Here is a 17268-nt window from a genome sequence, read left to right on the forward strand (position 1 = left end):
TCTCTCTCTCTCTGTCTCTATCTGTCTCTCTGCCTCTATCTCTCTCTCTCTCTCTCTCATACACACACACACTCTCTCTCAATAAATTTCTTTAATGTAACTTTTTGAGACTGAGTCTCACTACGTAATAAAGCCTACTTGGCCTGGAATTCACTTATGTAGAGCAGGCTGGCCTTGAACTCACAGAGATCCTCCAGCTTCTGCCTCCCAAGTGCTGGAATTAATGATGAGTTCCATTATGTCTAGTAAAATAGAATTTTTTTAAAAAGTCTTTTTTTTTTAAAAAGAGGGGCCAGAAACACATGACTACATCACCTAGTTGCCATACAGGGCTGCTCAGAGTGAAGTAAGTGCAGTCTGTGTCTGAGCACGGCTCTGAACCATGCTCTCTTGAAGGGCGTCAGAGTGGGTACTCACGGGCCAGTACCAGATCCCTGAATGCCATCTATACTCTACTGCTTGGGCAAAATGGCTGTCTCCTCCATAGGCATGAGAGGAGGGAAAGAGGAGAGCCTAGAATCATTAGTCTGTTGGAATTCTCTCAGTACAGTGGAGAGAACAGGAAGAGTGGGGCCACTTGTTCCTATGGTCATTTTTGCAAAGTTAGATTATTTGTTTGTTTGCTTGCTTGCTTGTTTATTGCTGTGTGTGTGCACACTTGAGTGCATATGCACTTAGAGGCCAGAAGGGGGCATCAGGGGTCCTCCATCATTATCCCTCTGGGTATTTCTTTTTATGGGGGTGGGGGAGGTCGAGATAGGGTTTCTCTGTATAGCTCTGACTGTCCTGGAACTCACTTTGTAGACCAGGCTGGCCTCGAACTCAGAAATCCGCCTCCCTCCGCCTCCCGAGTGCTGGGATTAAAGGCGTGCGCCACCACGCCCGGCCCTGGGTATTCCTTTGAGGCAGGGTCTTTCCTTGAACCTGGAGTTCAAGTTTTTTCAGGTCTGAAACCTCCCTATTTTCTGTCAAATGGCTTACCAACTTGAAATGTCTAATGAACATTGAAGACTGCATACTTAAATGTCACTAAGAGACAATTATCAAAAGGTGACATCAGTCTAGACAGGGATCTAAGCTCCCAGGTGAGGAAACCCCTGGCTTAGAGGGAGCCTTAGGTTTACTCCCACAGAGCTCAGGTCTCAAACACGCAGAAGGACTTCTGTGTGTAGTGACATTGGCATCCAACCTGAGGGATTCCCCAACTGTTGAAGAGTTGAAAGATGGCTGCTTGTGCCCCTGGCAAGCCCTTAAAGACCAAGCCATGTATATAATGCTACCTTGCACCCCAGGGCCCAACTGGGGAAGAACTGCCCAATGTCTCCCTTCCACACAGGGGCCTTCACCCAAGCTTTTCTAATTGTCCTCTCCCACCTGGAGGTGACATCATCTTCCTGTCAGTGGGCAGGGTGTGCCCTCCCAGCCCCACCTCTCTGCACCCTGCCCTGCCCCTGCCCTCTCTGTTCCTGCTTTGGTTATTCGTGAGTTTAGAGGATGAAGGGGGCCAAGCAGTGACGCTCTCATCCAAGAGTTTAGTTTGTTGTCACGAGCTAGAGGAAATGCCCCCCATGCCAGCACAGAGCAAAGGGTGTGTACCATGCACCAGTTCCCATGACCAGGGCACAGTGGCACATCTGTGCTAGCTTCGTCATGGCCACTCCCACCACACATATAGAAAGAAGAGGGTCATGGGAAAAACACCTGTACTCATCTGGAGGAGGAGTACTCATCTAGAGACCAGTCCGCTGGGGTAGGCATGAGCAAGCCCCCGTGTGCTTGTCTGCCGTGGGTGTATGCACTTCCCCAGCATGTACTTCTTTTAAAGAGAAGGGCTTTATGAAGGTTTGGTCTGCCTTCCATTCTAGGTTCTTACACCCTTACAGGCCAAAGGGTGCCTTTACTCACTCAGCACCCACCAGGCCAATACTGAATTTAACCAACAATTTTAGAAAGAAAACTAATAGCTTCTAAAATCTATTGACTGGGGCAAAGGCTGGATAGATGGCTCAGTCGGTAAAGTGTCTGTCTTGTAAGAATGAGGAGCCTGGGTTCAATTCACAGAACCCATGTTTAAAAAGTTGAGTGTGATGTTTGGTGCATGATTGTAATCCTAGCTGGGGAAGGCAGAGACAGTCAACTGAAATCTGAGAGCTCTAGCCCAATGAGAGTCTCTGTCTCGAAAAGTAGGTGGAGCTAGCAAGATGGCTCATGCCATCCGAGCCTGAGGACCTAAGTGCAATCTCCGGAACTCATGGAAAAGTGGAAAGAGAAAACTGACTTCCAAAAATTGTCATCTGACTGCTCATGTCACCTTGGCAACACACATGCACTCACGCATGTTCACATACACATGCATGCCCCCCCATTGTTGAGTTAAAAATTTAAAAAGTAAATTATTGTATCCCAAAGAATGACATCCAAGGCTGATCTCTGACCTCCACATGTGCACACACACATACACACACGATCCACCAGCCAGATGAACTCCGTCGGAAGTAATTTTGTTCTCAGGAGGGAAACAGGCAAAATGGCTCATTTCCAACCTCAATGGCTTTGTCCGGGTTTTGCTCAATCTCCTGGCTAACAGCTAAACCATCTGAACTCTCAACCAAAATAAATACACCTCTGAAGTTGAACAATGTTATTACATCAAGGCTGATGTAATGGTTCCGAACCCTGAGAAAATCGTATTCCTGCATAATGGGCCCCTCTGTTCAGCCAGGGAAGAGGCTGGGCTCCTGGCTGCCTGTCAAAAGGAATTTGGCATTTTCCATCTTTGTTAAGCTCTGTGTGTGTGTGTGTGTGTGTGTGTGTGTGTGTGTGTGTGTGTGTAAAACCTCCTTAATGATGTTGCAGTCACTGTGGTGTGGAAGTATACAGAGAGATAGTATGTTATAACTCACGGATCCAGAGCAGGTCCCTAGGCCAACCTGGAGAGTTCTAGAATGACCAGCTCCTTCCCACTTCAGTACCCAAATCCTCCCTACACTCAGCCTCTTACAGGGTGGCCCTTCAGAGTTAAATGGCCGCCTATGAAGTGATGGAAGATTGCATGGCTCAAAGAGTGCTTCGCCACAGAGGACTTCAAAACAGAAACTGCAGGTCACATCTGAGCGAAAGATCATCGAGGCACGTGTGCTGGCTGCCCTCTGGGGGCAGACACACAAGGAGTTTACTCTGGAAGCCAGCCTGAGCTGAGGACTCTACTCTCACCCATGACTTAGACAGCACACAATCCCAAACTCCCTCTGGTCCATCCCTGGCTCCGAGAACTCCTGCACCTTTGACTCGTCAACAAGGATCAATCTGGAACAGTGTCTAGAAGGTGTGCCTTCTGCTTCTCACTACCAAGTCAGTCAGAGGCTGCTGCTGACTTAAAAAGCCAGGAGCACAGGGGCTCCATGAGTAAAGGGGTTGCCTTGCAATGGGGACCTGAGTTCAATCCTCCAGCACCAATATAAAAGACACATGTTACATAGCATGTACCTATAACCCCAGAGCTGGCACAGGAGAGCCAGGTAAACCACGAACTTGCTGGTCAGCCGGCCTGGCTGAAACAGGAGACTTGGCTCCAAGAATAAGGTAGAGAGTCACTGGGGGAGCATCCAATGTCAGTGTCTGACCTTAACACCTGCATGCATGCATGCGTGTGCGTGCTCGCTCATGCACACTCATACACACATGAGAAATCTGCTGCCCCATGGAATATGAGCCCTCTAAATCCAGGCTCTACGGAGAAGGCATTGATTTTTTTTATTTGGTTTCAGGTTGGTTTTTTTTTTTGTTGTTTTTTTTTTTTTACATATTAACACCAACTGTCAAACATTCATAGAACTCAGAGTCAGCCTCCACCCAAGGCCCATGGGCGGGGATAAACAGTCTGTGTGATACATTACCACAACATTTTTGTTGAACATTTTCACAGGTGAGGAGAGTCTCTGGAGACTCAGGACCTGACCTAGCAGTCCACAGAGCCTGCAGGCACAGGCCGCAGCTACAGCACAGGAAGGCAAATACCTACGGAGAGTGACTGGGTCTCTAGGGCTGAGCCAGAGTTTCAATAAAGACCCACATGTTCAGGGCTTGTTCCCCACTGCTACAGCTTGTGTGTGTGTGTGTGTGTGTGTGTGTGTGTGTGTGTGTGTGCTTGTACACAGGTGTATGGGTATGTGTGTTCATGTTCACAGAGACCAAAGACGTTAGGTGTGGTCTGCAGGACCCATCCACCTTGTTCATGAGGCAGGGTCTCTCAGTGTCTCAGACTGTGCCAATTAGACTAAAATGGCCAGTGAGTCCTCAGGGAGTCCCCTTTGTCCACCTCTGCAGCTCCAGGACACAGGTTCACGCCACCACAGCTGGTTTTTACACGGGTGGTTGGTATCTGAGCTCAATTTTTCACTTTACCTGGTAAGCCCCAAGTATTAGACTCGGGTGGAGTGAAGGTGGTGATCATTGGCAGTGTGTCCCAAAGGGAATTGTGGGAACCTGCCTAATCCCGTGCTCTGTCCCTAGCTGGGCATGTGACTGCTCACTTTGACATGCTCTCCCCTCTTAATCACTCAGCTCCCTCACCAAACACTCAATCTAAAGACATAGTCTGACATTGGACTTGAGCCCCCAAAGCTGTAGACTACACATGCCTTTCCCCCTTGTAAGTTTGACTTCTCTGATGTTTCCTTACAGCAGCACAGAATGTAGCAAGCTAAAGCAAAAAGCCAAAGGATGGGTGGACCACAGACGGTCACTGTCCGACCATTGCGGGGGGAAGGGCACCGGTCATAGTGAATCATGGCCTGCCCAAATAAACTCCTGTTACCTTGATCATTTTTCTTTCTGTTTGTGTGGAGTGTGTGGGCATGTGTTCATATGTATGCAGGTGTATGTGCACATGTATGTGTGTGGAGGCCTGAGGCTGGTTTCAGGTGTCTCCCTTGTGAACATCCTGCTCACCGATTCAGGTGGTTGAGCTAGCCAGCTTGCCCTGGGATCCTGTCTGCTTCTCCAGGGTTACATCATGCCACTGGGCTTTCATGAGCACATTGGAGCCTGGAGCACATCTCGGTGCTGTGGCACGATACTTATACTGAGCCATTTCCCCAGTCCCCTCTTTGCTCATCTTTGTTCCTTTCAAAAATTTATTTGTAATTATGGGTGGGGGGGTGGAGTAATGTGCGCCCGTGTGCAGGTGCTTCCAGAGTACAGAAGGTGTCAGATCCCAGCTGTGTGAGCTGCCTGACCTGGGGACTGGGAACCGAACTTGTGTCCTCTGCAATAGCAGTATGTACCCCACTGAGCCACATGTTTCTTTCTGGGATTATATTTTTATCTTTTTATTTGTGGGTTGGGGTTGGGAGTTCAAGGTTCACATGTCGTGGAATTCAAGGACAGCTTATAATAACCAGTTCTCTCCTCCCACCGTAAGTCCGAGGGATTGAACTCAGGTCCTCAGGCTTGGCTGCAGATGACTTTCCCCACTATGTCATGTGACCTGTCCTTGCCCGTCTTTTCAAAGCACCATCTCCAGAGGCATTCAGGTTCTGATGTAGCAGGCTTAGGGCTTGAAAGCATGAATTTGAGGCAATAAAGTAAAGATGCCAGCATGGTAAAAACAGTAACGCTAGGTGAAGTGTCCAGCGGCTGTCCCAGGGCTCCTGGAGATCAGGGTGCCAAGGAAGGAGACTTGGCTCTCAGAAACTTCCACAGAAGTTTGAGAAGTTCCCGGGTTCTACTGCGTGAAGGGACATCAGTGAAAGGAACATCTCTTCCCAGCAGTGTGTCAGCTTCTCTGGAAATGTAAAGAACATGCTAGAGAGATTTTGGGAATACAGTAGCCCTCTTCAAATCCACCACTCCCTGTATGGTTTTTCTCTCCCACATCCAACAATAAAAGTGAGCATAGTAAGCCAGGCGGTGGGGGCACACACCTTTAATCCCAGCACTCAGGAGGCAGAGGCAGGAGGATCTCTGAGTTCGAAGCCACCCTGTCTACAGAGTGAGTTCCAAAGCAGACAGACAGGGATACAGAGAGAAACCCTGCCTCAAACAAGCAAGCAAGCAACCAACCAACAGTGTGAGCATGACACGGTAGGATAGATTGAAAGTGGAGAGAGAGGTTACATCTGTATAACTTCTTTGTTCAGCTGGTCTCTAGCCCAGGCTAGTCTCTAACCTGATTTGTAGCAGAGGGTGAGAACCTTGAACATCTAATCCTACTTCCACTATCTCCTGAATGCTGGGATTATAAATGGGCAACTGGAGATCAGTCTAGAGTTCCAGGCACACTAGGTAAGAGTCCTACCAACTGAGCTACAACCCCAATCCCTTCATAGAACTTTCCATTACAGTATAAATTGTAACTAGTTTCTTTTACTATTAATTATAGGTGTTAATAGCCTTAAATTTTTTATTACGTATAATTATTGGGGAGGGGGGCATGTACATACCACAGCATGTGTGTGATGGTCAGAAGACAACTTTCTGGAATAGGTGAGCTCTGGTGTCAGGCTCCGTATGCTAGAGCCTACCATTTGAGTCCTGAGAACCAAATTCAGGTTGTCAGCCTTGGTAGTATATGCTTTTACCGGTTGACCCATCTCACAGGTCCAGCTGTTAATCTCTTATATTATGTCTCATCCTGATAAGTAGATTTTATCATCGACTTGTGAAGAAGAAAGTTTGATCTCTTGGGGTCAGACTATCCATAAAATTGGGCAGCCACTGGGGATCTTCCATGTCTTCCGTGGAAACGGGGACTACATGCAATCCCCTGTCTGGATGCCACAGATGTCACAGGCCCTTCTGGTGCCCTGCAATCTGGAAGAAAAGGCAAAGGAACTGAACATTCTCCTGTCTCATCACTGGGTCCTTGTAAAGGATCAGAGTTCAGTTCCCAGCACATCACACCCCCAGTCAGGTGGCTCTGCCTGCCCTCTTCTGGCCTCTGTGGGCACCAGAACTCACGGGTGAATACCTACACAGAGACACACAATGACTGACACAGTAAATCTTTAACAAGAGAGACAGTCTGCTGATAAGAAAAGTGACTGCTCATTCCAGGAGTCTGTCTGGCTCCTCCATTCTTCCTTGGTTACTCCTGGCCTATCACTCAGGAGGCAGAAGCAGGTTCATCAAAGCCGCATCCTATGACAGGCTTGTTAAGTGCTAGAACAAGTTACCTGGAGAAGAGACCTCAATCTGGCTGAGGTGTGGCCTCGCCTCCAGGCAGGAAGGAGAAATAGATGGCCTCTTTGAGACTCTGCCTTCCCTGGGACTTCAGGCAGATATTACCATCTGGAGAGTGACAGTATCTGAGAGATCCCTGTGGCCTGAAGCCAGCACTAACAGGGTGGCCCAGTCTGGGCAAACTACCTGGAGCTAGGGAACTGGTAGACTTGCTGATAGGTGTGGTGTCTGCAGGATTTCCCATCTGACAGAGCAGGAAGCATAGATGAGACTTTTGGTTGTTAAGGAGACAGTGGCCAAAGCTTGAGGCCATGATATATGTGTGCCTCACACGGAGGCACACAGAAGGCCCTATGCAATGATGCCTGAGAGGACCTGCCTGGGCAGTCTCTCCTTAAGCTCCCAGAAGCCCTAGCTGATAAGAGCTCCGGACTCCAACCAAGAGTTGTGCATATTTTAGCATCTAGTCTTGCCTTCCTGTGTGTTCTCAGGAACAAGGGCCCAGGCATGAGAGAAAAGTAAGACTGAAAGATGGTTAAGAGCATGAGCCAATGGCCCCAAACCCAGAGGCTGTGCACCAGGCTGCCACAGCCCTGCACAGGGGACATTACATGCCATCAGTCAGCTTCCCAGACGAACCACTGCTCCACCTGAACATTCAACATCCAAGTCAAGGGCCCTTGAGGGTGAGGGCCAGGGTCACGCTCTTCTGCCTGTCTGTTTGGCATAGTACGGAGCTCAGACAACTTCTAGAATCAGTGCTCTCTTCCCACCAGCCTCTCTACCCATTGAACTGTCTCACAGTGGTGTTTCTTGTTTATTTTGGCTTGGCTTTTTGAGATAATATCTCATTCTGTAGTCCAGGCTGGCCTGGAGCTCAGGGCAATTCTGCTTTGGCTTCCCAAGTGCTAGGGTTACAGACCTGAGCCACTGATCCTTTTATCTCTACTCTCTCCTCCCCTTCCTTCTCCTCTTCCCCTCTCTCGCTCTTTCTATCCCTTTAAGACAGAGCATCATGAATTCACTGTGTAGCTGAGGATGACCTTGAACTCCTGGCCTTTCTGCCTCTGCCTCCTGAGTGCTGGAACTCCAGGCATGTCCCAACCACCACACCTGGATTTATGCAGTGCTGGGCATTGATCTCAGAGCCTATACAAGCCAGGTAAACACTCCACCCATTGAGCCCCACCCCCCAGCTTCCCTCTTCATTTAGTTAGGATAGTTGCAGCCGGTTATGGTGACGCACGCAGGTAGGATTTGCTAAAGGAGGCAGAGGCAGGAGGATCACAAGTTAGGATAATTGCCCCCAAAAAGTGGCATTTAAACTATTTGAATTTTCTGTAAGAACTACCCAATTAAAGCCAACTACAAATGCTCTCATTACCCTGGACATCTAGACCTTAAAGATGGCTACTTTTTGGCTTTTTCATACAATGGCCAAGTATTAAAATTTCAGACAGATTGGGGATTAACGCAGAGGCCTTGGGATCCACCTAACAAAGGTGCCCTCCGCCCAGGAAGCACATTTCCCAGTCCCCTGACCCACCACAAGTCGACTAACTGCCTCTCAGCTGCGCCTGCTTAGCCAGCCCAGCCTCTCATCTTATCTCTACCTGGTCAAATCTTCAACTGCTACCCACGCCCCTCAAACATGGCCTTCTGTCCATCTCTTTGCCTGGCTCTCCTTCCCTGAGGCCATGTTTGATATATTCCCACTCCCGTCCAGTGTCCCATCTTCAGCAATGGTTCCTGTTTTGTGGAGAGGGCGGGGCGTGTGTGCGTGCGTGCATATGCGCCGTGCGCCAGAGAGCAGGCTGTCCAGTGCTGTTCCTCACATACCCTCTACTTCTCTTCCCCCCGCCCCCAAGACAAGGTCTCTCGCTGGCCTGAATTTACCAGAGAGCTAATATGCAGCCACCGGATCCAGTTGTCTCTACCTCCTCGGTGCTGGGATCCTTCTAGGAATCAGATTCTGATGCCTACAAAGCAAGCACTTTAATGGCTGACCATCTCCCCAGCCCACTCAGTCTCCGTTCTCTACCTGCTCTTCCATGCTTCGCAGGTGGACTTGCCCTCATCACCCTCCAGCCTGGAGGGTCCTCATATCTTCTATGCTTCTCTGTGTCAGCACCGCCCTCCACTGGCCAGGTCCCATTAACAGGATCTTGCTGGACACTTCCCACCATGCTTTGCGTACTCAGGCCCGCCTCAGGAAGGATCCGGGCTATCCGTAAAACAGCAGTAAACATTCTTCTCACTGTCACCCCACTTTATCTAAACCATAGAGGGGGTGCCCAGGCAGAGTCTTCAGACAGATGCTCTCAAGGCATCTCTGCCTCCAGCACGTTAGAACGGACTCGTCAGGAGCGCTCACTTACCTTCTTTTTATTTTTTTTTGTCGCTGCGATGAAATAACCAGACAAAAAGCAATGTAGAGGTGGAGGGTTTATTTCAGCTCCCAATTCCAGTTTATAGTCGATCTTTGTACAGAAGTCAGGGCAGGATCTTCCAACAGCTGGCCACATCACACTGTCAAGAGCAGAAGCGAATGACTGTGCACACTCACATGCACATGCTGGCTTGTACTCAGCTCAGTTTCTCAACTCTCATTACCGTCGAGGAACCCCTGCAAAGAGAATCGCGTTGCTAGTGTTATGTAACCTAATACAATCTAAAAGCATTTGGGAGGAGGAACCTCGGATGAGAAAATTCACAGATTGGCCTGTGGGCAAGCCTGTAATGTATTTTCTTAATTGATGGTTGAGGTAGGGAAGCCCAGCTCACTGTGGGCAGTGCCATTCCTGGGCAGGGGGTTCTGGGGTGTATAAACACAAGCCCCAGAGAGCAAAAGGGGATCAGTGCTCCTCAATGGCTTCTTCATCAGTTCCTGCCTTCAGGTTCCTGCCTTGAGACCCTACCCTGGATTCCTTTCATCCTAGACTACAACCATAAGCTGAAATAAACCCCTTCCACACCAGATTGCTTTGGGTCATGGTGTTTATAATAGCAATGGGAACCCTAAGACAGGAATGGTGCCACCCACACTGGGTGAGGACTTCCCACATTAAGACAATCCCCTTCAAACATGGCCACATGTTCAACCCAATGTAGACAATTCTTCATTTTTCCCAGATGAGTCTAGGTCACATCAAGTTGACAGTTTAAACTAACCATTGTACCTCCTTGATTACCGTCTGTTTCCCTTCATTCTGGGGGAGTGAGTATCCAGTTGCAGACCTGAAGGCCAGAGGCACCCTAGGATATGGTGACAGAGTGTATGTGCACCCTCGTGTGGAAGAAAGTTCGTGTTCTATCTATACAGCTCCCAAGTCCTCCACCCCTACCCCACGGAAACCTGTTCCTTCAGGAAACCCACACACAGTAGGCCAGCAACAGGAGTCTCCATGACTACTCCAACCTAACCACCTCATTTCCTCACATGAAAACGAGAGGCCGGGCTGAGAGCCCTGATCTGCGGAGGCTTGTGTTCAGGCTCGTCCGGATGGAATATTAACCACACCCACTAGCACAATATACCAGCTTTAAAGTGTTTTCCGAAAGAATTCACGTAAAAGAAAAAAATGACAGTGTACATCTCCTCCTCGGTGCGTCTGTAATGTTCCAGAACCTACAGAGAACAATGAGACAAGAGGCCACCTCATAGACAAGCTTGGCCGGCTCTCAACACTGTGACCCACAACCTTAGCGGGAAGTGTGGCCTGGCATGAACTTAGCCACGAGTGGCTCTGAGCTTCCAGAAGTTGTTAAGGTCTGTTATTAAACTAGGTGTGGACAGCCTTACGTCGTACTGAGTGACTTCGTCTCTGATACTGTCTGTGATTCTCTTTGTAGCTTTCTTGCCTCTTTCCTCAAGGGGCTGGAATGGAAGTTGGAGAGATTGCTCAGTGGTTAGTACCTGCTGTTCTTGCAGAGAATTAAAGTTCAGTTCTCAGCACCCATGCAGGGCGGCTCCCACTCAGCGCCACCTGCAGCTTCAGCTCCAGGGTTCTGACACCCTGTCTGGTCTCTGCAGGCACCCATGTAATTGTGCACATAAACACACATGGACACAACATATACACATAATAATAAAAGAGGGAGGGAGGGAGGGAAGGAGGGAGGGAGGGAGGGAGAGAGAGAGAGAGAGGGAGAGAGAGAGAGAGAGAGAGAGAGAGAGAGAGAGAGAGAGAGGGAGAGAGAGAGGGAGGGAGGGAGAGAGAGAGAGAGAGAGAGAGAGAGAGAGAGAGAGAGAGAGAGAGAGAGAAAGAGAGAGAGAGAAGCTGATATGGGGCTCTATGTGGAACCAGCAAGACCTTCAAAAAAGAAGCCAAATTAAGGACCATAAAGTTGTGGTTTCCTATATTCAGTACAGGAATGAGGGGGAGGTGAACGTTGCTGGGCTCTGCCCAGAAGAAAGGTGGGAGACATCCCTGGGCTACTGGACACCGGCCCTGTGCTATGGAGTGTCACGTACCTCCTTCATTTGGTATTCACAGCCCTGTTAAAGTAGGTGTTATCACATTTTACATGTTCAGCCCAAGCCTCAGAAAGATTAAATCGTTGCCAACATCAACAGTTCCTGGGTGGCAGGGCCAGGACAGAAATCCAGATCTGCCCCAGCCCACGCTCTTCCCATCTGGGTGCTCCGTCCAGGCACGCGACATGTCCACCTGCCCACGTTCCCGGCCTGGGTCAGCCAGCTCCCACTAAGGGAGGGCAGGAAAGAGAGGTGGGATGGAATGGGGGTGTGGAATAAGGAGGTGGTAGATTGGTCCCATTTAAGCCTAATAAAGCAGAGACAATGGGTGCTTGAAGCTCAGGAGAGACTCCCTACACACAGGAGGGACTTGGCATACCTGGTGAGACAACAGGGCTGACAGGTGCCAAGTGACACTTGTCATTCCAACACCCCAGCAACTAGCAAGATGGGGAGGGTAGGAATAGAAGGAGCAGACATAAGGGGCGAGGGAGAGAAAAATGTCCTTATCACGCATGAAAGTAGGAGTCGGAAGACACAACCGTGGACTGAGAAAAGAGGAACTTTGACAGAGGAGGCCTGAGGCAGGGATATCTTTCTCATCTTCCCAACCCTGAGCCAGCTGGGTGGGAAAGGGAAGAGTCACCAGAAAGCCAGGAAATCACTAACGAGGGCCAGCCCCATCCAAAGGGAGGGCCAGGCAGAAGGTGCCTGCTGCCAGACAGAGGCTGAGGCGTGGGAACTGCAAAGACACTCTTGAATGGAACCACTGAGGTGGCTCCTGTACAGGTCATGAACTGCAGGCAGTGGGAAGCAAGCCGATTGCAATCTCGAAGGGAGGGAGGGGAAGACTAGGAAGCTTCAAGGGCGCGGTGGCTCAGGCCTATAATCCCAGCACTTGGGAAGCAGAGGCAGAAAGGACACCTATGAGTTCCAGGCCAGCCTGGTCTATGTAGTGAGTTTCAAGCCAGCCCAGGATAGATAGACTGTCTCAAGAAAATATAACAAGGCAAACAGTGTGTTTGTGTGTCTGTCTGTGTGTGTATGTATACACAAACATAACATATATATATATATATATATATATATACACATTTGTGTGTGGGGTGTATGGGGTGTGTGTGTGTGTGTGTGTGTGTGTGTGTGTGTGTGTGTGTGTGTGTAAAACAATGTTAGGGAAGTTTTGTTTCTTTTAAGGAAGTATTTGCGTTTGTATTTATGTGTCTGGGTCTGTGCCACTTGTGAGCTGGTACCCGGAGAAGTCAGAGAGAGTATTGGATCCCCTAAAGCTGAAGTTAAAGAGCTGTGAGCTCTCCTTATGGGACTGGGAACCAAATTCTGTCCCCTGCAAGAGCAGCGAGTGCTCTTCTCCTCTGAGTCTAGTGAGTTTGTTTGTTTGTTTGTTTGTTATTTTGTTAAGGCTGGGCTGGGGTGAGAGTTCGGTCGGTAAGATGCAAGCCTTTGCAAGCTTAAGGACCTGCCTTCTCCAGACCCATTTAAAGTCAAAAACAAAAGCTGCCCCTGATTGTTCCCATTTATAATCCTGGCACGGAGAGTGCAGAGACTGGGTCCCTAGGACTCGCTTGCCAGCAAGGCTAGCTTACTCCTCAGTCCCAGGCCAGTGAGAGTTGTCTCAAAGGGAGCAGCAGCACCTGAAGAGCACCTGATGTTGTTTCCTGGTCTCTACATGCACACATGTGCAAGCACACTCACATACATAGGTATACAAATGCACATGCACACGCACGCACACACACACAAAGAGAGAGGCGGTTGGAATATGTATGGAAGCAAGAAAGGAGCCAGGGAAACTGGACTGTCTGAGTGATGGAGTGCTTTGGAGGTAGAGATGGGGTGCCTAAAAATGGGTGGAGCCAGAGCTTACAGAACAGAAGATAAGTGCGAATGGAAAAGATGCTTTATTCTCTAACTCGGGGCAGGGTGTTGAGAGGAGGGAGCTGGAAGCTGAGAAGAGCTAAGGGAAAGAGCCTAAAACCCAAACTGAAGACTCTGAACAGCCCTGGAAAAGAGACAGGGCCCCGTGGAAATCCAGGCAAGGGACACGCCTGGGACTGTCTAATCAGTGTGTATCTGTCAGTGTTTGCTGCTGAACAAACAGGTCCCACAGGTACTTCACCGAAAGACATGCTTTTCCTTTCTTCTTTCTCTTCGTCCTTCCTTCTTTTAACCCCTCTCTCTTGCTTTCTTCTTTTTTCCTTTTGAAACAGGGTCTTCCTGGATAACCTGAGCTGGGCCTGAAACTCACTCTGAAGCCCAGGCTGACCTTGAGCTTGTACATGATCGCCAGCCTTGGCCTCCTCAGTGCTAGGATTATAGACATGAACACCTAGCTTGAGAGCTTAAAAAAATTGACAAGTTTTGTGCAGCCTAAATGTTGAGCTTGACTGAGGAGAGCCTGGAACTTCTGATCTTTCTGCCTAGCACTGGATTTTAGGTCACCCCCTGCACCTGGTTTATTGGATAGTGAGGGTCAACTCAGGGCCTTATCCACAACAGACAAGCACTCCAGCAACGGAGCTATAACCACAGCCCTTGAGAACTTATTTTTAGTTTCTTAAAAAGTGCAATGCTGGGGCTGGAGAGATGACTCAGAGGTTGAGAGCACTGACTGCTCTTCCAGAGGTCCTGAGTTCAATTCCCAGCAACCACATGGTGGCTCACAACCATCTTTAATGAGATCTGGTACCCTCTTCTGACATGCAGACATATATGCAAGTAGAAAACTCTGTGTATAATAAATAAATAAATAAATAAATAAATAAATAAATAAATAAACTGCAATGGCAGTGTTGAGAGGGGGCAAAAGCCTTCCCCAGTCACCAAGGCCCCAGCCTCCTTCCTGTGACATCCACCACCACTGCCACCCCACCCACCAAGATAGGAGCAATGGGGAGTCATGGTGGAAACTCTCTGGGCAGACCCAGTAGCTGCTCACTCTTCCACCCACCTGCCTGTCTCAGAACCACACCCAGGGGAAGCCAGCAATAGTAGCAGTAGTCTTGTTGGATGCTTGGGAGGAAGAAAGAAAAGGTTTTGATGGAGAAACAGAAAAGGTATTTCCAGGCATTACAATGTGGCTCAGTAGGTAGAGACAGAAAGTTCTGGGTTCTGTCCCTCAGCATCGTGTGACACTAGATGAAGCAGTGCTGGCCTTTAACTCCAGAGGTCAGGATGAGGATGAGGAGTTCAAGGTCATTCTTAACTCTATAGCACGTTCAAGGGCAGCCAAAGCTACGTGAGACTGTCTCAGACTGGGGAGGAGAAAGGATAACAGTTCGGTACACGCTATTAAACTTCATCATCTGAAATCAACCCCTGGAACCCAAATGGAGGAAACCGAGAATCGACTCCCCAGAGGCGTCCTCTGGTTTCCACGTGCATACATGCTGCACTCGGAGAAATTTGTCTAAGTGCAAGGTTGGGACTGGGAAATGGCTATCAGTAAAGTGTCAGCCATACCAACGTGAGGAACCTCCACCACTGGCATCCTCCTAAAAAAGCCAGGAATGGGCAAATCACATCTGCAGTCCTCCCTAGAGATCATGAGCTGATGGGAGGGGCAGACAGATGGATCCCCAGCCAGACACGCCAAAGCAGTGAGCTCCAGGTTCAGTAAGAGACCCTGTCTCAAAAAATAAAAATAAAAATAAAAATAAAAATAAAAAAAGGTGAAGAGAATCTGCAGAGGCGGCTCAGCTGTTAAGAGGACTGGCTGCTCTTTCAAAAGGCCTGGGGTCAGTTCTCAGTATTCACAGGGTGGCTCATAACCATCTGAAATCCCAGCTCCAGGGAATCTGACGCCCTCACTGGCCTCCCTGGACCCCTGTCACGCGTGGATACACATACATACATTAAAGCAAAACATCCATACACATAAAATCAAGTAAAATTTAAAAAATAATAATGACGTAGAGAAAGCCAAGGTATGGGCACACACCCTAATGCCAGCACTCAGGAGGCAGAGGCAGGCGGATCAACCTACTCTACAGAGTGCATTCCAGGACAGCCAGGGCCTCACAGAGAAACCTTGTCTCAGAAAACCAAAAGGAAATAAATAAAATAAAATAGTGAGGTGGGGGAGACAGAATAGAGCACAGGATGCCAACTTCTGACCACTATACACAGTTTGAACACTATACACAGTTTGAACACATGCCCCCACACACACACACACAAAGTTGACAGCCACACTTTGTACATAGACAGCTTGAGGCCAGCCTGGGTTACATGAGGCCTTATCTCAAAAAAATTAAATTAAATTAAAAGAGTAAGAGGAATCCGATCCTCAGGCCAGTTGGAGATGCTTGCTGTCCCATTCCTAACTCACTGTGAGAATTCCCAGGTCTACTTGGCCCTGAGGGCTGACCCACTGCTCGCTTCCTTCCCCTGTTTTGTTCTGAGCACCTGTTGAAACCATCATCCTCTGAGAGAGCTAAAGCAACAGGGGGCTGATAGACCAGAGGACGTAGCAGAAATGGATCCAGCAGTATGTGTGCTCTGCCCATCTTGCTGTAACTATGGGGAGGGAGGGGTGGGCAAGAGGAAGAAAACAATCCAGCCCTCGGGGCATCTGGAAATGAATGCTAGACTGTGTTGAGGTTGCTCAACGGTAACCTGCCTTCCCAGGGGCTGTGCCAGGCCTGCTGAGGGCTCATTTCATCCCTACTCAAGGCGCATGGGCAGCTGCTTCACTGTTACAAGTGGCCTTAAGCGCCAATGCTCTGGAGGTGCCAGGGCAGGAGGAGGGCATCTCTCCCAAGCGAGTGAGAGTGGCAGGCAAGTGTGTACCTGCACAGGTGAGTTTACAGGCTGAAGGGAGGCTTCTGTCTCCAACACATGTGGTCAGGCTTGAGAATAGACATTCATTCTCTATTTAGCCCAAAGCCTAACCCTGCTCCTTGGGTTACTTAACTCAACAGCTACTGCTGGGAGAGGTATGGTGGGTTCTAGCCCAGGGCCCTTTAGGTGTAGAAACCCTGGGATAGAGCAGCCGAGACCCCAATGCCACCCTCCACCACACACACAAAACCTGGTGTCCATCTGATACTGGCCTGTAAAGTTCACCCCAAAACATCCACCGCCTACCATTCCAGTTCCCTGAGCCCACGCAAAAGCTGGCAGAGGAAGATGTGAGGAGGCTGGGTGAGAGCTGCCGAGTCAGGCAGCGTGGCTCTTGGCAGACCTAGGGGATCTAATGAGGCAGTAAATGGGAGAGTGGAGGTGTGCAGGAAACGGCTTTGAACTCCTCAGACCCACTCAGAAGCAATCCCACAGGGCTGAATGCTCCTTCGGTGTGCTCGGAAGGAGCTATCTGAACACTTCCTTCCAGCCCTGCTGCCTGCACCACCGCCAAACTTTGATGAATATTCATGGAGAACAGAAGGGAAGGGACACAAGTCTGGCTCTGCAGAAGCAGTCCCACACCCAACACTGACATAGACCCCAGCCTCATTTCACCCGGTACAGCCTCAGGCACTCTGAGTGATTTCACTGTGGCTGTTTCTTTGTTCATTAATGGAAAACACTGAGTTGGGCTGGCCCAAGGAGAAGGTCTGAAGTCCTGCTGAGGTGACAGCGCGGGGGGGGGG

The 17268-nt window shown here is 49.3% G+C and overlaps 1 long non-coding RNA gene across 2 annotated transcripts in view; it reads right to left on the reverse strand.

Annotated features, from left to right (window-relative positions):
- Positions 1-5316: 5316 nt before the first annotated feature.
- The window catches only part of LOC115031920, a 25532-nt gene continuing 13580 nt past the window's right edge, over positions 5317-17268 (reverse strand). For both annotated transcript variants that reach the window (XR_003837556.1, XR_003837557.1), the window contains 3 exons: positions 9561-9808; positions 6444-6813; positions 5317-5785 (listed from right to left, as the gene is read on the reverse strand). This is a non-coding gene — a long non-coding RNA (uncharacterized LOC115031920). The remainder of the gene's footprint in view (positions 5786-6443; positions 6814-9560; positions 9809-17268) is intronic.

Source organism: Mus caroli, chromosome 1 (genome assembly GCF_900094665.2).
Source record: "Mus caroli chromosome 1, CAROLI_EIJ_v1.1, whole genome shotgun sequence".
NCBI classification, from domain to species: Eukaryota; Metazoa; Chordata; class Mammalia; order Rodentia; family Muridae; genus Mus; species Mus caroli.